Consider the following 21,818-nt stretch of genomic DNA (forward strand, 5'->3'; position numbering starts at 1 on the left):
ACTGCAGGTGAGGTGGAGGGCCGAATGTGGCCCAGACGTAGTGCCTTTGCGATATAGTCCTTTAGAGCAAGGTCTTCAGAAGGGGAAAGGGAATAGACCCGCCCCCTTGGGTATCGTGGAATCGAGGATCAGATCTATGGGCAATCATATGGCAATCATATGGCCTATGCAGAGGTAGACCTTCCGCAGTTCCTTCATCAAATACTGTTTGGTATTCATGATAGGCTGCAGGGACACTAGCCATGACTGTGCCTACCGTATGTGGGATTGGTGCGAGTGACTCATCGGTTGCGTTCACAGCAAGTAGTGCAATGGCTCCTAGTGCTCGTAATGGAGAAGGTAGCCCCTCGGCCTCTATGAGACAATAGTGTTGACAGACATCAGATTCAAAAAGGACTTGACCTGTCCCCCAGTTGATAAGCGGGTTGTGCCGTCGCAACCAGGGTATACCCAGGATAACCCCAAACTGGGGGGTGGATATGAGATCAAACGTAAGGGTTTCTCTATGGGTATCTTGGATGACCACGTCAAGGGGCGCGGTCTGTTGCCTAATGGGGCCTGAAGTGAGAGATGTCCCATCCACGGCTTGCACCGGTTCTGGGCATTTCTTAGTTATCAGCGGTACATTGAGGGTATTAGCCAAGGTTATGTTGATAAAGTTGCCTATAGCCCCTGAATCGATGACTATCTGAACTGAGTGTGAGGTGTTTGGGCCTGGTTTAAGAAGAGCACAGACTATAACAGGTCTTATGCACCCAAAAGCGAGGACCGTATCAATGGGGAACTGATGAGTGCTCACCCTAGCCCCCGGGTTTAGGGATGAGCTTTCTGAAAACCCTGATTCTTGTGCTTTGGACGGCGGGACCACAATAAAAGCAGGCATTGTCCGCTCTCTGTCGTTCCCTTTCTGTGTTGGTTATGGGACTACGTATTCCCCCGACCTGCAAATGTTCACTAGGTGATCCGGGAGGCTGAAGATGGGCCTGTGAACCAGAAAAACCTGCTTCCGCCTTCCGTTCAGCTCTCCGAGCGTCTACTTGTAAGGCCAGATCAACCAGATCGGGGTAAACGCAGGCAACGATGGTACAACAGAAAGGGCATCTTTCATGTGGTTGCTCAGTCCCCAGTAGAATACCACAGCCTTTTTGCTCTCAGGCCATGAGGTCTCCACCGACAGCGGGTTAAAGCGGGTTATGTATTCTATGAGGGGATTTTTACCCTGGGCAAGGTCAAGCAGTTCTAAATCCTGTGAATGGGACTTGTGTCTGGTATCGAATACTTTGGACATTTCGCTTACTAACCGGTCAAAATCATAGAGAGCCAGGTGGTTGTTTTCTAGCAAAGGGTTCGCCCACGTAGCTGCGATGCTGGCCAAATGGGACAACATGAAGGCGGCCTTGGTGGCAGAGTCAGGGAATGCCAGGGGTCTGCAAAAGTAGTGGAGTTTGCACTGGTTTAGGAACGTGCAGAATTTCCTGGGGTCACAGTGGTATCTCTCGGGAGCGGCCAATGGAAAAGGGGTAGGAACCTCCACCGGGATGGCGACGGAAGGGGTACTGGCGGGAATTGTGGATCAGTGGGTAGAGGATAGCATGCACTCAGTAAGGAGTCAAGCCGGTGGTGGATAGCCGTGGTGGCTGTGGCCATATCCACTCTTAGGATGGTGACAGCTTGGACTAAAGCAGCCACGGGGTCTCTGGCTGAGGCCTCAATAACCCGGATAACCAAAACGGCTTCACAGTCTGTTATGACTTGATGGTCGTGAAGATTATGACATCCTCTGTCTCCAAGTACCACACAGGGAGATACTCAATTAACTCCCTGTGCGATCTTTGAAGCCACATGTATTGGGTAATGGAATGCCAGGAACCAGGAATGCCGGAAACCCCCAACTGCTGAAAGGCAAGCGTGTAATTACTACAAGGCCAAATAAGCAATAATCAGACAGATGAGTTATGAACCACTAGTACGCTTACCTAAGTGGGAGAAGGATTGGACATTAACCAATTAGAGATCTTGGGGTGAGCAAGGTGGGTGGCGTTCAGGGCACCCTCAGTGCGTGGGTGGCGGCAGCTGGAAGGGAGACAGGGCTTGATGTTGTGGCTGGTAAATCACATACTGGAAATACCTGTGTTAACTGCGGATGCAGACTTGAACGTTGTAATGATGCGGGATTATCCAAAAACAGTCTGAGTGGGTTACGAGGTTGAGAGTTCAAAGTAACAACTAATTCAAAGGAGTACCAGTAGAAATCCAGGGATGGCAGTCCAAGGGTCGGTATACCCGAAGTAACGAGAAGAACAATGCAGGGATGAAGCGAAGGAAATCCGGTAAGCAAGTCCATGGTCCAACAAAGCTGTGAGTCGAAGTCAATAGTATGCCAAACAGTGCCACAGAGTACAGCTGTGAAGCACTGCACCAGCGCGTACTCAATGCTTTTAAACTGTTGCCAAGTTGTCAGGTGATCGCATCTTCCGTGTCATGTGATCCGTGCCTACAGAACGTAATCGGGAATTCCGTGTCACGTGCTCTGTAGTTTTAACAGTTGGTCGGGTCTTCTGAGTCACGTGACATGGAACAACACCAAGCTGGCGCCCGGCATGGCCAGTTCCGAGTCGCCAAGGTAGATGCCAGTGGAGAAATGGGTGCAGGTGATTCAGATGGCCCATGTTTCCTGTCTGCTTCCATGGGTAGTGCCAACGGGTCCCACTTCGCTGCCGCCTTAATCGATCGAGGGAGGGTAAGTGTACAGGCGGGACATTGGAGGGTACTGAAGCACGGACCCTGAACCAAGATAGCGCCAGTGTGATCGACATTAATGATACACATGGATGATGTGAAGCCCATTTAGTGCCACCATTAATGGGTGAGGATGTGAAAGGATAGAGAGGAGAGAAGAGATGAGGAGTCCATAGATCTGGAAAGGGGACAGGGAAGAGGATATCAGTAAAGATCTGTTTGGACGTTGCGCTGACAAATGTGTATGCGATACGTAGGCCAGGGTTAGTGGTCAGGATTTCTTTATTAAGCTTTTTACTTCCAGACTTTGTGAGAGAGGGAGGATAGGTGATAGATTAACAGTTAGAAATGAAAGGGGAGATGGTGAGTGCCATAGAGGTGGAGGAGAGGAGAAGAATGAGGAAGAGCTGCACAGCGCAGTGCAAGCACAAACTCACCAGGCAGCCTAGTAGCAAGAAATAGATGCACTTGCATGGCAATCAGAGCACACAAGACATATGTAGGGCACCTAAAATAGAATTTTGCTACAAGGACCTTCGAACACACAAAAACAGAAATGGCTGTGTAGATGAAAGGTGCATTACAGAAATGTTTGGCTAGACAGGGCACTCAGAGGCATGTGAAACATGGTGGTGGTGGTTGGTGCTCTATGGAAGAAGAGAATGTTAATGTATAAAGCAGCATGCCAGAGAGTCAGTGGGGACGGTGTCATTGAAAGGACGAGAGGCCGTACTTCATGGTGGCTTACCAGATGGCAGGTGGAAGATCTTTGGAAGTCCATTAGGGCTGAGATGTGCAGCAGGAGATTGCTGGGAGAGGTGCTCCATGCTCTGACAGGCTCAAACAGGGGCCTTGATAGTGGGCCTTCATCTGGGAGCTGACTTAAACTGCCAGCACCCTGATTTGAAGATGAAAGACTGGGCTGGCCAAACCCAGGCTTTATAATGAGGTATGATATAGAGAAGGATTATATTTTGAAACTTATGTAATGAAAACCTTTATAGTGAATGCAAACTCCCATTTCCTACCCCTAAAAATCCACCCAACTATTTCCCAAAAATATGTAACCATTTACCCACCTCTAAATGCATTCACTATAAAGGTATTCAATATAAAAGATTTGATACATGTTTCTTTCACTATATAATTTTCGATATATGCACTGCATACCAATCAAATTTTGTCGGCCATGATAGAAAGGAAGGCCACACTATGAGTAGCAGCAGCCCAACTAAGGGCAGTAGGGTGTTTTGTGCACGAAATTGCACCGGGATGCAGATCCTGATGTAAATGCCAATGGGCCATCAATAAATCAATAAAATCCAGCGCCATGTTAGGGCACCCAAATCATTCTAAGCCCATCTGGGCTTACCTGTGCTGAAGAGATGCTGTCTGCAGCTGTGTGAAGCTATGAAGAAAGGCCTCAGGCCTCAAGGCTGGCTAGAATGTCTCCAGCACATTTACTTGGTGCAGGCAAAAAGGAAAGAGCAGATCTGTGAGGGATGAGTAGTGGGCCTTTGGCTGGGTGCCAGCACCCTGATTAGAAGATGAAAGACCAAGCTGGCCAATCACTATCTCCCAATGTATGCCAGTATCCCCATATAAGAACATACTCCTGTTTCTATTGCACGTACTGCCTGTTATGACAGCGATACGTCTCCATCTCCCAATATATGACAGTATCCCCACATAAGAACATACTCCTGTTTCCATTGCACATATTGCCTGTAATGACAGTGATACGTCTCTATCTCCCAATGTATGCCAGTATCCCCACATAAGAACATACTCCTGTTTGCATTGCCCATACTGCCTGTAATGACAGTGATAATTCACTATCTCCCAATGTATGCCAGTATCCGCATATAAGAACATACTCCTGTTTGCATTGCCCATACTGCCTGTAATGACAGTGATAATTCACTATCTCCCAATGTATGCCAGTATCCCCATATAGGAACATATCCCTGTTTCCATTGCACGTACTGCCTGTTATGACAGCGATACGTCTCCATCTCCCAATGTATGCCAGTATCCCCACATAAGAACATACTCCTGTTTCCATTGCACATATTGCCAGTAATGACAGTGATACGTCTCTATCTCCCAATGTATGCCAGTATCCCCACATAAGAACATACTCCTGTTTCCATTGCCCGTACTGCCTGTAATGACAGTGATAATTCACTATCTCCCAATGTATGCCAGTATCCGCATATAAGAACATACTCCTGTTTCCATTGCCCGTACTGCCTGTCATGGCAGTGATAATTCTCTATCTCCCAATGTATGCCAGTATCCCCATATAAGAACATACTCCTGTTTCCATTACACATACTGCCTGTAATGACAGAGATGTGTCTCTACCTCCCAATGTATGCCAGTATGCCCACATAAGAACATACCCCTATTTCCATTGCCCATACTGCCTGTAATGACCGTGATTATTCTCTATCTCCCAATGTATGCCAGTATCTCCACATAAGAACATACCCCTATTTCCATTGCACGTACTGCCTGTAATGACCGTGATTATTCTCTATCTCCCAATGTATGCCAGTATCCCCACATAAGAACATACCCCTATTTCCATTGCCCATACTGCCTGTAATGACAGTGATAATTCTCTATCTCCCAATGTATGCCAATATCCCCATATAAGAAAATAGTCCTGTTTCCATTGCCCATACTGCCTGTAATGACAGCGATACATCTCTATCTCCCAATGTATGCCAGTATCCCCATATAAGAACATACTCCTGTTTCCATTGCACACACTGCCTGTAATGACAGCGATACATCTCTATCTCCCAATGTATGCCAGTATCCCCATATAAGAACATACTCCTGTTTCCATTGCACACACTGCCTGTAATGACAGTGATCATTCTCTATCTCCCAATATATGCCAGTATCCCCATATAGGAACATACTCCTGTTTCCATTGCACGTACTGCCTGTAATGACAGCGATACGTCTCTATCTCCCAATGTATGCCAGTATCCCCATATAAGAACATACCCCTATTTCCATTGCCCATACTGCCTGTAATGACAGTGATAATTCTCTATCTCCCAATGTATGCCAGTATCCCCATATAATAACATACTCCTGTTTCCATTGCACGTACTGCCAGTAATGATAGCGATACGTCTCTATCTCCCAATGTATGCCAGTATCCCCATATAAGAACATACTCCTGTTTCCATTGCCCATACTGCCTGGAATGACAGTGATAATTCTCTATCTCCGAATGTATGCCAGTATCCGCATATAAGAACATACTCCTGTTTCCATTGCCCATACTGCCTGGAATGACAGCGATAATTCTCTATCTCCCAATATATGCCAGCATCCCCACATAAGAACATACCCCTATTTCCATTGCCCATACTGCCTGTAATGACAGTGATAATTCTCTATCTCCCAATGTATGCCAGTATCCCCATATAAGAACATACTCCTGTTTCCATTGCCCATACTGCCTGGAATGACAGTGATAATTCTCTATCTCCCAATGTATGCCAGTATCCCCACATAAGAACATACCCCTATTTCATTGCCCATACTGCCAGTCATAATAGTGATCATTCCCTATCTCCCAATATATGCCACTATCCTCTGTGTGAATGGCTCAGGAAGTGGGTTGCACTGTCTCTGCGACCCCACATACGAGGTGCCAGTGAGTCTAGGTGTGGGACGTGAGTGAAACCAATATATTGCAGATCCTTACAATTAGGTGGCTTGCACTTACTTCCTGGCTGGATTTTGAATAAGAGGAGGAGCCATTTCTTCAGATCAGTGTTGGAGCCAAGAATCATTTGTTGAAGAACAGCTCCGTGAGGATCCAAAGAAGACTCCCAAATAGGCTGAGCATCCCTTCCTGCGTCCGCCCAGTGAAGCCTGGCACGACTATCTGATCTGCAAAGGCCATGCAAGGTGTTTGAGACCCTGGACTGATGGGACCAACCACTCTCAACGTGTTGGAGGATCCAGCTGTCCTGAGCCTTGGGAAGTGTCCCCAGAACACCCGGCAGACTGACCAGCACTCCAGTGGGCTACTGCACTAAAACTGCAGCTGCAATGTGTGTGTTTGCCAGCTTGTGGTTTAAGTCACCTTCCTGCCAAATTTCAGCCTCCCAACTTCAAGGGATCCTGCTCTAGAAGGACTTCTACAACCACAACTGGAAGGAAGCCTGCCATCATCTGTGTGGAATGGCCATTGCTGGAACCCCCTTTCTGTGGCTTCCCATGCAGATGTCTGCATCAGTGCTTTCTGCATTTCTCCATCGCTAAGGGTTGCACTCTGCTCCTGGACCCGATCAGAAGAATCCCTGCACCCGCAGCTCATGGCCACCTCTCACTGGAACCAATGGTGAAACATCCAATCTCCAGCGACCCCCAGTTGAGCCCATTCAGCTACTTGGGAAAATCAGAGTCAGGGGATTAGGTAAACACAAAGCATTTGTCACACCCTGTGCTCCATAGGATATCATTGAGAACAGGTGTCTTTTATTCTTCCATATCACTGCTTTTGGTCGTTGCACCTGAGCATCGAAACCTGAAAGATAAGAACACATTTCTTCTTGCCATTAACTTTGTTGCATCTCTTCTCTCGAACAATCACCAAAACAAGTACTTTACCTGCATCAGATACATTTTGTGGGGAAGCATTGTGACTTTTGGGCACATGGCCTGTGACGAATTGAGGGAATTTGTACCTTCTCCCCAAGAGGGAGCACCCCTTGGGAGGTTAGGAAGGTGAGCCTTCTCTGCAACTCCTCCCTAGGGGTTGAGGCAACTGGGACCTCACAGGGAGAGACTTCAACTTTGGGGACAAGGATTCTCATTCCCGTGAGGAACTCTGTGTAGCCCTCCAAGTGATGGCTTATATTGAATTATGTAAAACATCAGAATGTTATCATTTTCATGAAGATAAAGTGAACCTACATATCAGCAACAAGAAACTGAGGCTATCCCTTTAAATCAAAGTAACCAATGGACTGTGCCGAGGAGCTGGTGGTAGACTATATTCAAACAGCTACCCAAAGATTGTAAACGACACATAGTTCAATGGCATCAGACCGAAATCGCCCTAAGGCACAAACTGTGAGTTAATAGCTAAAATAATGACTCGGAAACAAAAACTCCATACCTAGCCTTGATAGGAAACATAGTGTTATTTTAGCAAATGTGCCATGAAGGACTCTTTTGCCAAGAAATCACTTCTTGAAAACAACACACCTTGCTATTGAAATGTCCTGCATACATTCACAGATGCTAAATACTTGTTCTAGGATGTTCAGTTAAGGTTTAAATATTGTCAGTTAGTGTGTCCAGGTTTCTGTTTCAGAATCAGTCTTGAAAAGTAAACTGAGCAAAAAGTTAAAAAAAATAAAACATTTGTTTGTTTATAGAGGTTTGTAGGGTAAGGACCAAAAAATCAACAGTAAAAGTAGTCCAGATGAGTCAATAAAGTGCATGGGAGCAAGAAAAAAGAAACTGCCGTCGTGTCATTTAAAATAAATCATTCAGCAATCAATTCAAAATGGGGGAGTTTTATAGTGCAGTGCAGTGTTTCAGCATCATCAATGTTTCAGAATACTTTGTCAATATCATTCCCCGATTGGTTGCTTGTGGTTGCTCTATAGGTGAATCTATACAATTCCTCACCCTATTGGTGTCTCCTAGCCCTCGTGACCATGCTGGTAAGTACTTCATATTCATCTCAGCAACCACCCAGATTTGCTAATGGACAGTTGAGTTTTAATATTGTTTTCATTCTTCGCTCCTCTACCTCCAACTCACTCAGGGTCAGTCATTTTTCTAAGAAATGAGCTGGGAGTAGATCTCTGTGTTTGGCTGGGGTCGCTCTCTGGAACAGCCTTCCTGACACTCTAAAACTTGAGGAGAACCATCTCCAGTTGCAGAAGCACCTCAAGACTGTGCTCTTTTCTTCTGCCTTCGCTCCCCTCTCCCCTGCTGATCTGTTCTCTCTTGGCACTGTGCACCTGGCCACCCTCTGTCTTTTGGGCCCAGGTACCTGCTCATCCTGCCACCCTCCCGCACTGCCTCTGGGCCACCCCTTGCACTGGGGTCTGTATCTGTACCCATACAGCCCCCCCTTTTTCTTCCTGCACTTATGAGACCTACCCTGTCTGCTGCCTTAAACCTAGCACTTGCAAATTGCTGGCTGCATTACCTCTGTTTGTTGCCTTTTTTATTTATTGTTATTTATCTGTTTCTCCTCTGCTTCGCACTTTCCACCTCTCCCCTCTTCCATGCACTTTTCCCCTCCCCCCTCTCCCATGCACTTGCGCGTTTTAAATGTCACTGGGCCTAGTAAGATCGCTGTTTTGTTCTCCCCTATTCCCCTCCCTTGACTTGTCACGCTCTGAAACACTTGTGTACGAGCGCGATAGAAATAAAATATCAATCAATCAAAAAAAGTGCTTGGTGTTTAATTGGTGGAGCTCCTGTGGCCATCATGGGGTGGGCCGCTTTAGTCATCGCTGACCAATGACATTGTGAGGTGCGGACAATGTGGCAACAGTTGTATATTTTATATACTGGTCTCATGGGAATTCAAACGCTGGAACCATCACACTGTTCTTCCCCTTCCCGCTGCATCGACCGGCAGCATACTATTGCAACTTCTGATTAGAAACATGTATCTCTGTTCTTTCCTTTCTCAAAGTTGATGTCCATGACCTCATGTGCTGTGCTCTTAGGCCCGTTGCTCTGGGCCGAACACTTGTCACAATTATGTTTGTTTTACTTCTAAATGAACGAGTGATATGGCAATTTAAATCATACCTATCATTTGTTAAGAGGTCCTACTCGATGCTTAATCTTCATTGTATCCTTGGTGTTGATCTAGGGCTTTAGAACCTTTCTATATTGAGTTTCACCTGGGCAGGACACTGGCCTCCCATTGTATGTGTTTAGAGTCTTGTGCCGATATTTTCCTACAGGGGGTGATGTCTCCCTTCTGTCTGAAATGACTTTGTCCCTGTGTCTATCGCTTCATGTGGTTCGATTCTCACCAGGGTTGTGGCCTTGTCTTGGTTAGTTTTGGGACCATGGGCACAACTTCTATTTGTTATATGTTTCACTTGCTGAATGTGTGGGACCGGATTGAACTTTCTCCTTGACAGCCAATCACGATGCAGCATTCTACCCCTTCCCCTTGCAGCCCCTGCTTCCCTTAGCAACATTTGCAAGTCATGCTTCCTTATACATTTGGCTGGGAAGGGGCTTCACCTCATACTACTGACCAATCACTGCGTGACTTTATGCTGTGCCCAAGGCTGCAGACCTTGCCACTGCATTCCTTTGCGATGTCCTAAACTGCCTTTGCTATGTAAAACAATGTCTAATCCTTTGAGGCCTGTTATTCAAATGGTTTAAGCTTTGTCTTCAATCCTACCTACTAAAGTCTATGCACCTTTAGTGTTGATGAGTCAGCGTATATATGTCTATCTGTATTATGTGCTATCACACACACCAACCTACCTAGTGTGTTTCCTAGTTCATATTATCTATGCATTATCTTTTGCTTTTGTTAGAGCATAATGCCTGTCCCTAGGATGTATTTACATGGTTTAGTCTATATATGTATGTTTCTCTCTCTGTATGTTCGCTTGCTGGTTGCTATCCTTCTCGTGTAACAGCGAGAACTATTCCTACTACTAGTAGATGATTTCACAGCCTAAAATTGCTGCAGCATGCTAGTCTAATAATGGATTGCTCTAGCCCCTATTGCACTTTCTGTCTCCTGGGCCTACATACTTGCATCTACCTCTACATGCATGTCACATTTACCTTTGGCGCATATTTATTGGTTCACAATGTCTTTTATATGTTGGCATATCTTTGCCTACAGCGCATGTGTGTGTGCTGCTTTTCCATTTGATCTCTCATTGAATGGATATGGTTTAAATGTCAGGGTAATCTGCTTGAGACCTGTCCCTTTGACCTTCGATGTGTGTCCTGACGTGGGATATAGGACCTTCATCCTAGCAGGTTACATGCATATGCTGGACACTCCATCTACACCACCGGTGGGTACTGAGTTGTACTAATACAATCAGAAACACAAAAACTATAATTAGCCGTGGTGAGAGAATTAGTGACATTTTGCCAAAGGTGCCACATGTGACTGCTTTGCCAAGAAGTAACTTTTTTAAAAAATCTACCTAGATTATCAAATCGCCTTCATAAGTTCATATATGCTACATATATTTAAGCAACAAACCCGGACGGGTGGTGGCATTACTGGGTCAGGTAATGCTCCAGGGCTGAAGTACAGGCCTGAGTGAAGAACATACTTGTGGTGCAAGCATCACATATGATGGTCTCTGACAAAATGTACTCCCCACTATTTTTTACAAAGCAAGTTTGGTGCAAATGAATGCAGGTGTCATACAAACTTTTTTTGAACTTGTGTTGGCATGACATGTGCCGCTTTCCTGAAATGGAGAGTTAAAAATATGAGAAATATAAATTGATAAATGAATACATTGAGAAATAAAAGGAGGATCAAATATACCACAGCGTCATTTACAGCCGGCTGATGCATTCCTCCAAAGCCAAACTCTATGTAAAAGTTTAGCAACCAACGGCCGAAATCCCTCATAAATGCCAGCAGAGAGAATTATTTGTATGGTCCTGAACACGTGACCTGGGGAACAAGGCCCATTCAGACAGATAAACTCATTCCCGTCGAATTGAAGACATAAAATGAAAAAAATGCAACACAACATGATGATGGAGAATGGAGTGTCCTTGTTCATGGACTGCAAAGTCAGGGGGGTGAAACAATAGTGGGAAACAGGCGGTGCTCTGAGCTCACCTTCCCCACTCATGATTTCTGCTCACATGCTGGTAAATCTCCTAAACTGACAGGGCTTGCACTGACCTGGGGGTGGTGCCAGGTGGAGCTACCAGATCTAGCCAGACTAATCAAATTATCTGTCCTGTATAGACTGTAATTATGCCTATACTATTTACCCAATCCCATTTCACCTAAGAGCGAGGAATGTAGCTTTTGGTTGTGAGGTTACATCACTTTAAAAACGTACTGCCCACCTGTAATTTATTTGTATTTTGTATTTATTTTATTTATAAAACGCAGCCAGGCTCGGGGGCATATGGGCGCATAAGTTAGGTCTGGTTACAAATAAGAGCAGTAAACAGGTGTTACGTTGCAGTTACAGGAGGGTACAACCAGAGCAGTCAACAAAAGTTCCGTTGCAGTTACAGGTAGGAACAAACAAAATATAGCAGGTACATGCAAAGATACATTAAATTACAAAGTGAGCTGGCAGCAGTCCATCATGCTGGGATCGATAGGTTGGGCTGTTATGGAGTCCAAGTTGTGGACTGGAATGAGCTTGGAGTGCATGGAGACACTGAAGAAATGTGTGTACGTGTCCCTGCTTGGATTAATAAAGCAGCTATTTGCCACATTCCTGCACTCCTCTGTTCTTGAGATTGGCCCGAGGATTTGCCTTGGGCCAATCTCTGGTTTTTTACATGGTTTAGGGGCTGTGCTGTCTCAGAAGATAGAAGGAGGGGAATACACTGTGGCTTTTGCTTCAAGAGTGTTGAGATGTGTGGAGAAAAATTACTCCACCATTGAAAAGGAACTTTTGGCGATTATGTGGGCAATTGACAAGTTTCGGCCATTCTTGTGGGGTATTAAATTCATCGAAAGATCTGATCACAAACATTTAAAGGAGATACTCTCCACAAAGGGTTTAGAAAAAGTGTCATTCAGAATTTGCAAGTGGGTAGTGAGTTTACAAGAATACAACTGGGAGATGGAGTATCTTCCAGGTGTAAAGATCAAGGCAGCAGATTGTCTTTCAAGGTTGACGAATGTGATAGAGGATGAAAGTGATGAAGAGTATAAAGAAGAAGAGGTTGTGGGTGTCAACCAAAAAGTAATATTAGAGAGTGAGTGGCGCAAAGACATGTTAACTGATGCAGTAATGGCTGAGGGCAAAGAGAGACTTGAAGCTGGTTTGAAGGGCAGTCAAATTAAGAGAGGTGTAGTACCCAATGCTGTTATACATGTTTTTAATGAGCTTCTCATGAAGGATGGCTTGGTATTAAGGGGGAGACAAGTTATTTCCACCTGTTGGGGTTTGAGAAAGAATTATAGAGATGGCTCATGAAGGGCACCAAGGAATTTCTGAGACAAAACAACTGTTGAGGCAAGATTATTGGTGGGCTGGAATGGATGTACAAGTTGAAAGAGTTGTCTGGGAGTGCACAGAGTGTGAACATGCTGCAAAATGGTATGCCACTAGGGTAGAACCTATGACGTTGATGTCCGTTCCCTCAATGCCTTGCGAAAGGGTAGGTTTGGACATTGTTGGACCGGTAAGGTCTCATGGACTACACAGATATTGTGTTGTTCTAGTTGATATGCTGTCACATTGGGTAGAGATTGCTTAGGTACACAATGTGTGTACTAGGGATATCATCACATTTTAAGATAATACATTCAGAAGGGAAGGATATACCACCACCATTATAACAGATAATGGCATTCACCTAATTTCAGAGGAGATGGGTGCGTTTTTGAAGAAGAATGGCACAGAACACAAAACAAGTTCAATTTACCATCCCGAGACAAATGGCATTGTCGAGAGATTTAATAGGGTGATTAAAGAGAGAGAGTATCAGATCTGCCATCTCAGAAGGATAGAATTGGAGAAAAGCAGCTGAAGACACAGTTGTGGCCTACAGATTTACACCCAATGCCACTACATGGGTTTCTCCCTTTGAGGTTTTGAGGGCTATGAAGCCAAATACCGGGTTTGCCCAGCCTGGTTAGGGAGAGACTGTGATTGTTTTATTCAACCCTATAGAGGTTATATGCACCAACTCACAGATTTATCTGATAGGTGTTTATGTACATAGTTCTTTAGTCACATTCATATTTATATTGCATGTTTGTTTATCCCCAATGTTTTCAAGTTTTACTTAACAAATATTCTATTTCAGGTTAAATGTTTTATGTTGTGAAGAAGATAGATATGTAAAATCTTATTCCTTAATAGGGAAGGCTGACTAGAATGTGTAGCGTGGCAGAATGGAACGTAGAATATAACACCTTAAGGGAAAGAGTCAGAGTCAGTTGGATCTAGCCACTAATGTGTGTAGATGTATCCGGTGGGCTTATACGTATTAACTCAAAAAAGAACTATTTTCTACCCACTGTCCAGTGGATAATTTCACTTACCTCTAACATACTGCAGAGGAACAATGCGACCAGACCATAAAAGATATCATTCCTCCACACTGAGCTCATCCTTAATTCTATGAAAGGTTCCTAAAACATCCTTACTCTTCCAAGCACTCCAATCATTGAGTACAAAATCTTTCACTTTCCTTAACTGCCAATCTCTGTTTTCAGCTTCCTTCCAATCACTTTCACAGCAATGGAAGCCTCACATTTCCAGAAGATGTCTCCTTCCAACTCACCTTCAGTATCACAATCACTCTCTACATAACTGCTGTAATTCCTGGAGAGAAAACCTGCAACCACGTTCTCCTTGCCATTAAAACAAATTGGTGCCCCTGTAACACTGTGACCCACCTCAGGATCCTGCGTGACACAACATGTAATCCTTTGGAGTTGAAGATACTTACAAGAGGCTTATGGTCTGTAAAAATTGTGAAATGCTTCCCAACAGAAATGCTCTAAATATTTGTATGGACCACAGTACACAAACATTTTTTTCCAGCACCTTTTAAGCACCTGGAAGCAAAAGCTATTGTCCTGTCAATGCCTTTTTGTATCTGAAGTAGCACGCCACCCAGGCCAGTATTGCTAGCATCTGAGGTCACAAATGTTTCACAGGAAGTATCAAAGTTACTTAACACAGGAACATTAATGATACATTTCTTGATATAAAAAAAAATCCTCATGGCATACCTCAGACCACACAACCAGAACATCTTTTTTACATAGTTTCCTAATATGCCTACACTTGTCTGCAAAACCTTCGGCAAATTTTGCACAATGTTCCAATAATCCTTGGATAGACAGTACCCCATCTGCCTGCAACAGCGATGGGTGTCACCTGAGTCTCTGACCATCTGCCTGCAGAAGCGATGGGTGTCACCTGAGTCTCTGAGCATCTGCCTGCAACATCGATGGGTGCCGGAGACTCAGGTGACACCCATCGCTGTTACAGGCAGATGGTCAGAGACTCAGGTGACACCCATCGCTGTTACAGGCAGATGGTCAGAGACTCAGGTGACACCCATCGCTGTTGCAGGCAGATGGTCAGAGACTCAGGTGACGCCCATCGCTTCTGCAGGCAGATGGTCAGAGACTCAGGTGACACCCATCGCTGTTGCAGGCAGATGGTCAGAGACTCAGGTGACATCCATCGCTGTTGCAGGCAGATGGTCAGAGACTCAGGTGACACCCATTGCTTCTGCACGCAGATGGTCAGAGACTCAGGTGACACACACCGCTGCTGCAGGCAGATGGTCAGAGACTCAGGTGACACCCATCGCTGTTGCAGGCAGATGGTCAGAGACTCAGGTGACACACATCGCTGTTGCAGGCTCAGAGACTCAGTTGACACACATCGCTGTTGCAGGCTCAGAGACTCAGGTGACACACACCGCTGCTGCAGGCAGATGCTCAGAGACTCAGGTGACACCCATCGCTGCTGCAGGCAGATGGTCAGAGACTCAGGTGACACACACCGCTGCTGCAGGCAGATGGTCAGAGACTCAGGTGACACCCACTGCTGCTGCAGGCAGATGGTCAGAGACTCAGGTGACACCCATCGCTGTTGCAGGCTCAGAGACTCAGGTGACAAACAATAGTTTTAAAATTCATAAAATGCCTCTGCTTTCAATCATCTGCTTTTCCGCAACAAATTTGGTCTGAACTCATCTCATGTTCCATTCCAGACGTTGGGTTAATCCCAAAGATTCTGGTAGATGTATGCAGCAGCTTCTGGGAGATGTATGCAGCAGCTTCTGGGAGATGTATGCTGTCCAAGAGACAAATGGTTGGTGGAGGCATACATTGACGTGCAGCAGGCTGCAGAGAGAAGCCTTGATTGCCCTCGAGGCATGCAGTGAGCTTGATTTGCACAGTTGCCACAGAATGCAATCTGCCCCACCTTTTACAGCTGTGGACTTCAAGAACTTTCATGTGCTCACGTTCCCCAGTTGCAATTGCCTATTCACTGCTCCCTCTGGGAGTTCCTTCTTTGTCCTTCTGTGACACCCTTTCCTTGAGCATTTGAATCCTGTTTCTTTTGGCTTATTGTGCAGCACCAGGATCCTATTTTGGCACATGCTATGGAGGGTACGAAGTTCTTTCATCACCTGCCTTTTCATCCCCAGGCTTTTCAAAGTGCACATTCTATCGAATGTACTCATCAAATTTTTAAGGGGGGGTGGGAAAGGGCAGATAAGGGTTTGGGCGGGTGGCCAATGACAAAAAATAAGTGTGGGAGAAGGGTTTGGGGGTGTATACCCCTCCCAAAAAAAAAAAAAAAAAGATGAACACATTCGATGGAATGTGCACGTTAAAAAGCCTAGGGATGAAAAGGCAGGCGATGAAATTACATGGAACCGTTATGGAGATCCTATTTGTGCAGCACCCTGGATCCTAATCGTACAACACTCTGGATCCTGTTTGTGCAGCAGCCTCAATCCTAATCGTACAACACTCTGGATCCTGATAGTGCAGCAACCTGAATCCTGAGTGTACGGCACCCTGGATCCTGATTGTGCAGCACCCTGATTCCTGATTGTGCGGCACCCTGGATTCTGGTGCAACACTCTGGATCCCGATTGTGGAACACCCTGGATCCTGATTGTGCAGCGGCCTGGATCCTGTTTGTGGAACACCCTGGATCCTGATTGTGCAGCAGGCTGAACCCTGAGTGTGCAGCACCCTGGATCTTGATTGTGCAACAGCCCACATTCTGAATGTGCAGTACCCTGGATCCTGAGATTGTGCAGCACCCTGATTCCTGTTTTTTGAACATGTTATGGAGATCCTGTTAGGGCTTTTGACTTTTGCTCGTAGTTGTTTTGTGCAGAACCCTGCCCACTGGCTGTGACTGTTTTATGCATCACCCTGTAAGCTGCTTTGTGCAGCACCCAGTCTTCATGTGTCAACTGCGGTATGCAGGAACCAGTCATTCCATGGTTACTCCAACTGTTTGTAATTACACTGCTTTTCTGTTTTCCTAAAATCCCCCTGTCTCTCTGTAAGCCTTCCCCTTCTTAGACCCCTACATGTATCACTTCCCTCACCCTATTTGTCTGAGAGCTTTTCCCACTTATAGATCACTTCCTGTATTGCTCCAAGCACTGCTTGCCTTTGCGATTCCCCCCTTTACAGATCTGTTGCTATCCTTCTGTGAACACCCTGTTTGTCCACAGGTTTTCTCCTCACAGACACACCTTGTTTTGTTCCTTCCTATGTCTCCCTGCAGTTTCAGTTTCTTGCTTTGTTGACTGTCTGTTAGTGCACAACATGTGTGATTGTTCCAAGATGCCCTGAGTTAGCAGGGACCAGCTGCCTTGTGTGTGACAAGTGACAGGTCTGGCATTCCTGATTTTCCTAAAATGTAAGTATTCTGAATTCCTGTGTTTGCTTCCTTGCCTGTCTTTAACATCTTTCTTGGTCTGTATCATGTGATATCCTGCTCTGCTGTCATTTCTCTGCACACTGCCTGGAGCATCATTTCATCATCTATCACATAGTGTGAGTATGATGAATGGAACTATCATCTTTCTCACTATAAACCCTCACAATATAAAGGAAGCAGCATGCCGCTTAGTGGGAATGAATCCTCTAAAATGTGGTCCAAATGCAAACCCGCATAATCTGCAACGTGGTTCTGAGGAGTCAAATAGTATTAGAAAGCACACGCCAGCCCTCATAAGCAGCGTGTAGACGCGATGAGGAGTTCATCTAAGTGGATCTGTAGAGATTTACTGAGAGTGCAAAAAATGCCCACAAGAAGGTAAGAGTCAGGAGCTTCTTATCCATTCCATTTCAGAGGAACTAATCCACTCCTGGTTTTAATTTTGTATTCTAGGACTTAACTCCATTAAGGATAATCATTTAATTTATTTATTTTATATATGTATTTTGCATTTTCTAGGCGCTTATACAGTAAGTCAATTCTGTTTCAAAGCGCCCACAGGGCAACAGGGAAGGAACATGGGATAGACAACAATAACAGAGTGGAGGATAAAGACGAACCTACTATGACTTGTGAGTATTCAGAGCGTGCAAGTGCAGTGAGAAGTGGGGAAGTGGGGGGGAAGTGCTGGAAAGTCCATGCTCGTGGATGAGCAGCAGATGAAGTGCACTGTATGGAGTCGCATTGGGTAGAAAGTGCAAGCCTACAGGGTTGAGGCCGGTGGGTGATGAGGAAAGTGCTGCGAGGTAGGCAGAACCTGTGGCAGTTGGGAATGGGAATTCCTCAGTGAACGTGTCAGGTACCTCTCTAACATTTGAAAAATCTTTACACAAATTCCCCAAATTCCCAGGAGTCTACAGGACATATATCGTTACCAGGCAACCAGTTCCTCTCAACACCCACACCTGGTCTGTCCCAGTGAGACTTGGAGGTGTACATTTAACGCTGATGTCATCACCTGAGGGGACTGACAGGTGAAAAAACATAAGAAAGCTTACATTTCATAAATTACCAAAACACCACTTAAGCAGACACAAGGCCTTTTAGATACCAAGCACATTTTCACTGGACTACTGCCTTGACATGTCATGAAGGTGGTCATGTTTTGACAGAGGTACACCAAGTAGAAACAACATAGTCCATTGTGACAAATTGGATGCTGCCATGCAGGAGTACAAGGATAAGTCAGAGTAAAATGGCCCACTCAGCAGTCGCGCTTCTACAATCCAAAACACAACACAGTCTTAAAGGTAAAACAGGGACAATCAAGAGATATACCTCCTTCACTGTTTGTGGTAATGCAGTCTGGGGGCTCTTAAGAAGGGTGTGGAGGTGAGTCAGTAGTGACCCAAACAAGACAGTATCCAAGTCTAAAATAAAGGCAATGTCAAATCAAGGTTCTATACAAATATAAACACTTTAATAAAACACAACATCTGCAAGTATAACGAAAAGAGATTAGTATACAAAAACCCATCTTGGGGAAATGACAGAGAAGATGTGACAGACTGGCAAAGTAGCACTTCGAGCTTAGTTCCAGGGTGGGTTACTACCAAAAAGGATATCTTGGTGAAGATGGGGATGATCGTAACGAACCAGTCTCTAGGGTGCAAGTGGACTGAGGTGGCAGTTCAGTGTCACAGTACCTGATTTCGGTACTTGATGGGCTGATTCATCAGAGAACGGTTGAATGTTGAATGTTGATGCAAGCTGATCAAGCTCAGTCAGGCACGAAGGATCGCAGAGGAACTGGCAGCAAGCAGGCCTTGAGCAGGGTCGAATGCAGGTTCTCAGTGCAGTTGAATGGTGGCAGGTCAAGTGTAGGTCGGGGTGGTCCCAAGAATGCAGCAACGTTGGCCAGGCCGAGTCAGGCTTCAGCCCAGGTCAGAGGTCGGTGAGTGACACTTCAAGGGACGAATCGTGAAGTGGTGATCAAGGGGGCATGGACGGCAAGAAATGATGAAGATGGTTCAGTTTCTGGCATAGAGCAGACACTTCGGGCCTGGCAGTTGATGGACTCTGGTAGGCCGTGATTCCGTGTCGAGCTGATGGTGATGCAGTGCTATCATTCGGCTGGTCAAGGAATGCAGATACCTGCACCAGAACCTTACCTCTCGTTCAGGATGCAGGAAAAACGGAGCAACTGGTTTGGTCTGGGTGAACAAGGAGCTTCAGCTGGTCCGGCCCTCCAGGTAGCTGCAAGTCCTTCACAAAGGGCTGGAGGACAGGATACTCCATTTCCATGTCTGCTCCTCTGACACAGAAGATGCATTGCAGGTTGGTTGGTTGGGACCTGATCCACAGGCCTAGTCACTCTCGATAGGTCCTGGGAGTGGTTAGGGGACAGATCTTCCTTCTGTCTGGGACAGATCGTTCTTCAACTACAGCAGAGTGCAAAGGAAGTCCAGGTAAGATTCCCGAGAATGCCTCTTCAGCCTTAAAGGATCCTCGAGGAACTGAAGGTATTCTGTTGAAGGGGTTGGAGATTGCTTCTGTTAAGGGCATATGTCCTCAGGCGATTGGTCTAAAGTAAGCCTGTGTTAGGGGACCAATCCCTGAACATTGGCAGGAGTGGAATTTGCCCTCTTGATGTTGCACCAAAAGTGCTTTTCTCCAGAGGAAGCAGAGGGGACAGGAAAGTTAAAGAGAGACAGCGAGAAACAAGATGGTGGAAGGCTTCTTCCATTGTCCAGAACCCTCCTGCCTGTCCTACGCCCACACCCTTGCCACTGACTGACAACAAAAAACATTTAGACATGCAGCATCCTGGTATAAGGCAACTCCTCCTGAATGGATGTTCTCCTTTGATACCTGGGCCCAGGGCCGCTGCCTGCTTTGCAGCGGTCTCTGAGGGTTGGGGTTACCGGACCACAAAAAGAGAATCAAAGAGAGCCTGTGGCCTCTGGGTTTCTGTACTCCCGGGTGGCAGTATCGTCCCATCTGACCTGAATACACATTCCCTTCCACCGTAGAGATGACACTCAGGAGCTGACACATGTGTAATATCAATTGGTTTGTGGCAGCCACGGTCATAAGTATTGCCATGCACTATGCCTAAACTCATGCATAGCTCATTCTTAGAGATTACCCCGTCACCAGCCTGGGGTACTCATGATCGTTGTAGTTTGGGTACAGGGGGCATTCTTGACTATCATCCCTGTGCTACAGTGACTTTGCTGTCAGCGCTGCAGTTGAGTGGGCATCTTGTGACCTTTGCACCTACACTGCGCGTTCAGCAGAGCGGATGCTGTGGATCAGGCTACTGATGCAGCAGCGCACAAGTGCACTATGCTTTAGGCATTGAGTTCTGACAAAGGGGCGATGCAGTTAGTAGAAGACCCCTTTGGAGAAGGAATCACCTGCATCATTTTTTAAAAGCCCGGCCTGTGCCCCCCTGCCAGATCCTAATTCCTCACACTTTCATATGCAACTATTGTCTCATATGGCCATTTGCTAAGAACGTATACCAGTTATTACTGTCAGGTCTAGTAATCATATGGCAAGTAAAGGCCCACGTGTGCAGGTGCAGCCACTGAGGATGTCTATGATAGCTTTACAGCCTAGGCATGGCCAAAGTATGGAAGTTGCAGCTTTGCATGTCCAGTTGCTTCGTTCATATGCCGAGTGCATATCTACAATAGGGCCCCCCAATGTGAGGTGATGCTCCGTACACCTGGTATGGGATAAAGTCAGAGGAACAGCCAGCTGGCACAAAACCCCAAACAGTGTAATAAGTAACAAACAAACCTTTTTTCTTCTTTTTACCACAGAACGACTTTCATCATAATGTCAAGTTTATTGAGGCAATATCTACAAACGCTGAGCACTTAACCCGCCGAGCTCTCTGACCAGCATTTTCTTCTAAATCGTGAATACCACAGTATTTGGTAATGCATTGGCTCTGTGGGTTACATGCCTTTATTAACATCACACTTATATTCCTATTGCTTCTAAGTAATGTAATGATGATGTGGCCCACTAGTAAACCTGATAATAACAGTGCTATATTTTCTTTTAAAAAGGACATGACTGATTGTTAGGTATCCTGATAAATAATTGTAATTACTCAATTGATTGAACAACATTATGTGTTGCAATTGGATAGCTGAGCGAGTTAAAAGCTTGTCTCTGACACATGCCAGTCTCCCCTTTCAATGTTCTTATTTCAGCAGGGAGGAATCAGTGCTTCATCCTTCTAAGACTGACACACTAAGTCCTATTACATATCATATCATATCATATCATATCATATCACATCATATATCATACTAATGACTGCTATTTTTACAGTGCTTCAAAGGGCTTCAGGAGTCAGACATGAAGTGCTATATATAGAAATATGACATAATACTAACTATTTAACTTGGATATGAA

This window comes from Ambystoma mexicanum, chromosome 4p (assembly GCF_040938575.1).
Source record: "Ambystoma mexicanum isolate Mex_15411 chromosome 4p, UKY_AmexF1_1, whole genome shotgun sequence".
Classification (NCBI taxonomy): Eukaryota; Metazoa; Chordata; class Amphibia; order Caudata; family Ambystomatidae; genus Ambystoma; species Ambystoma mexicanum.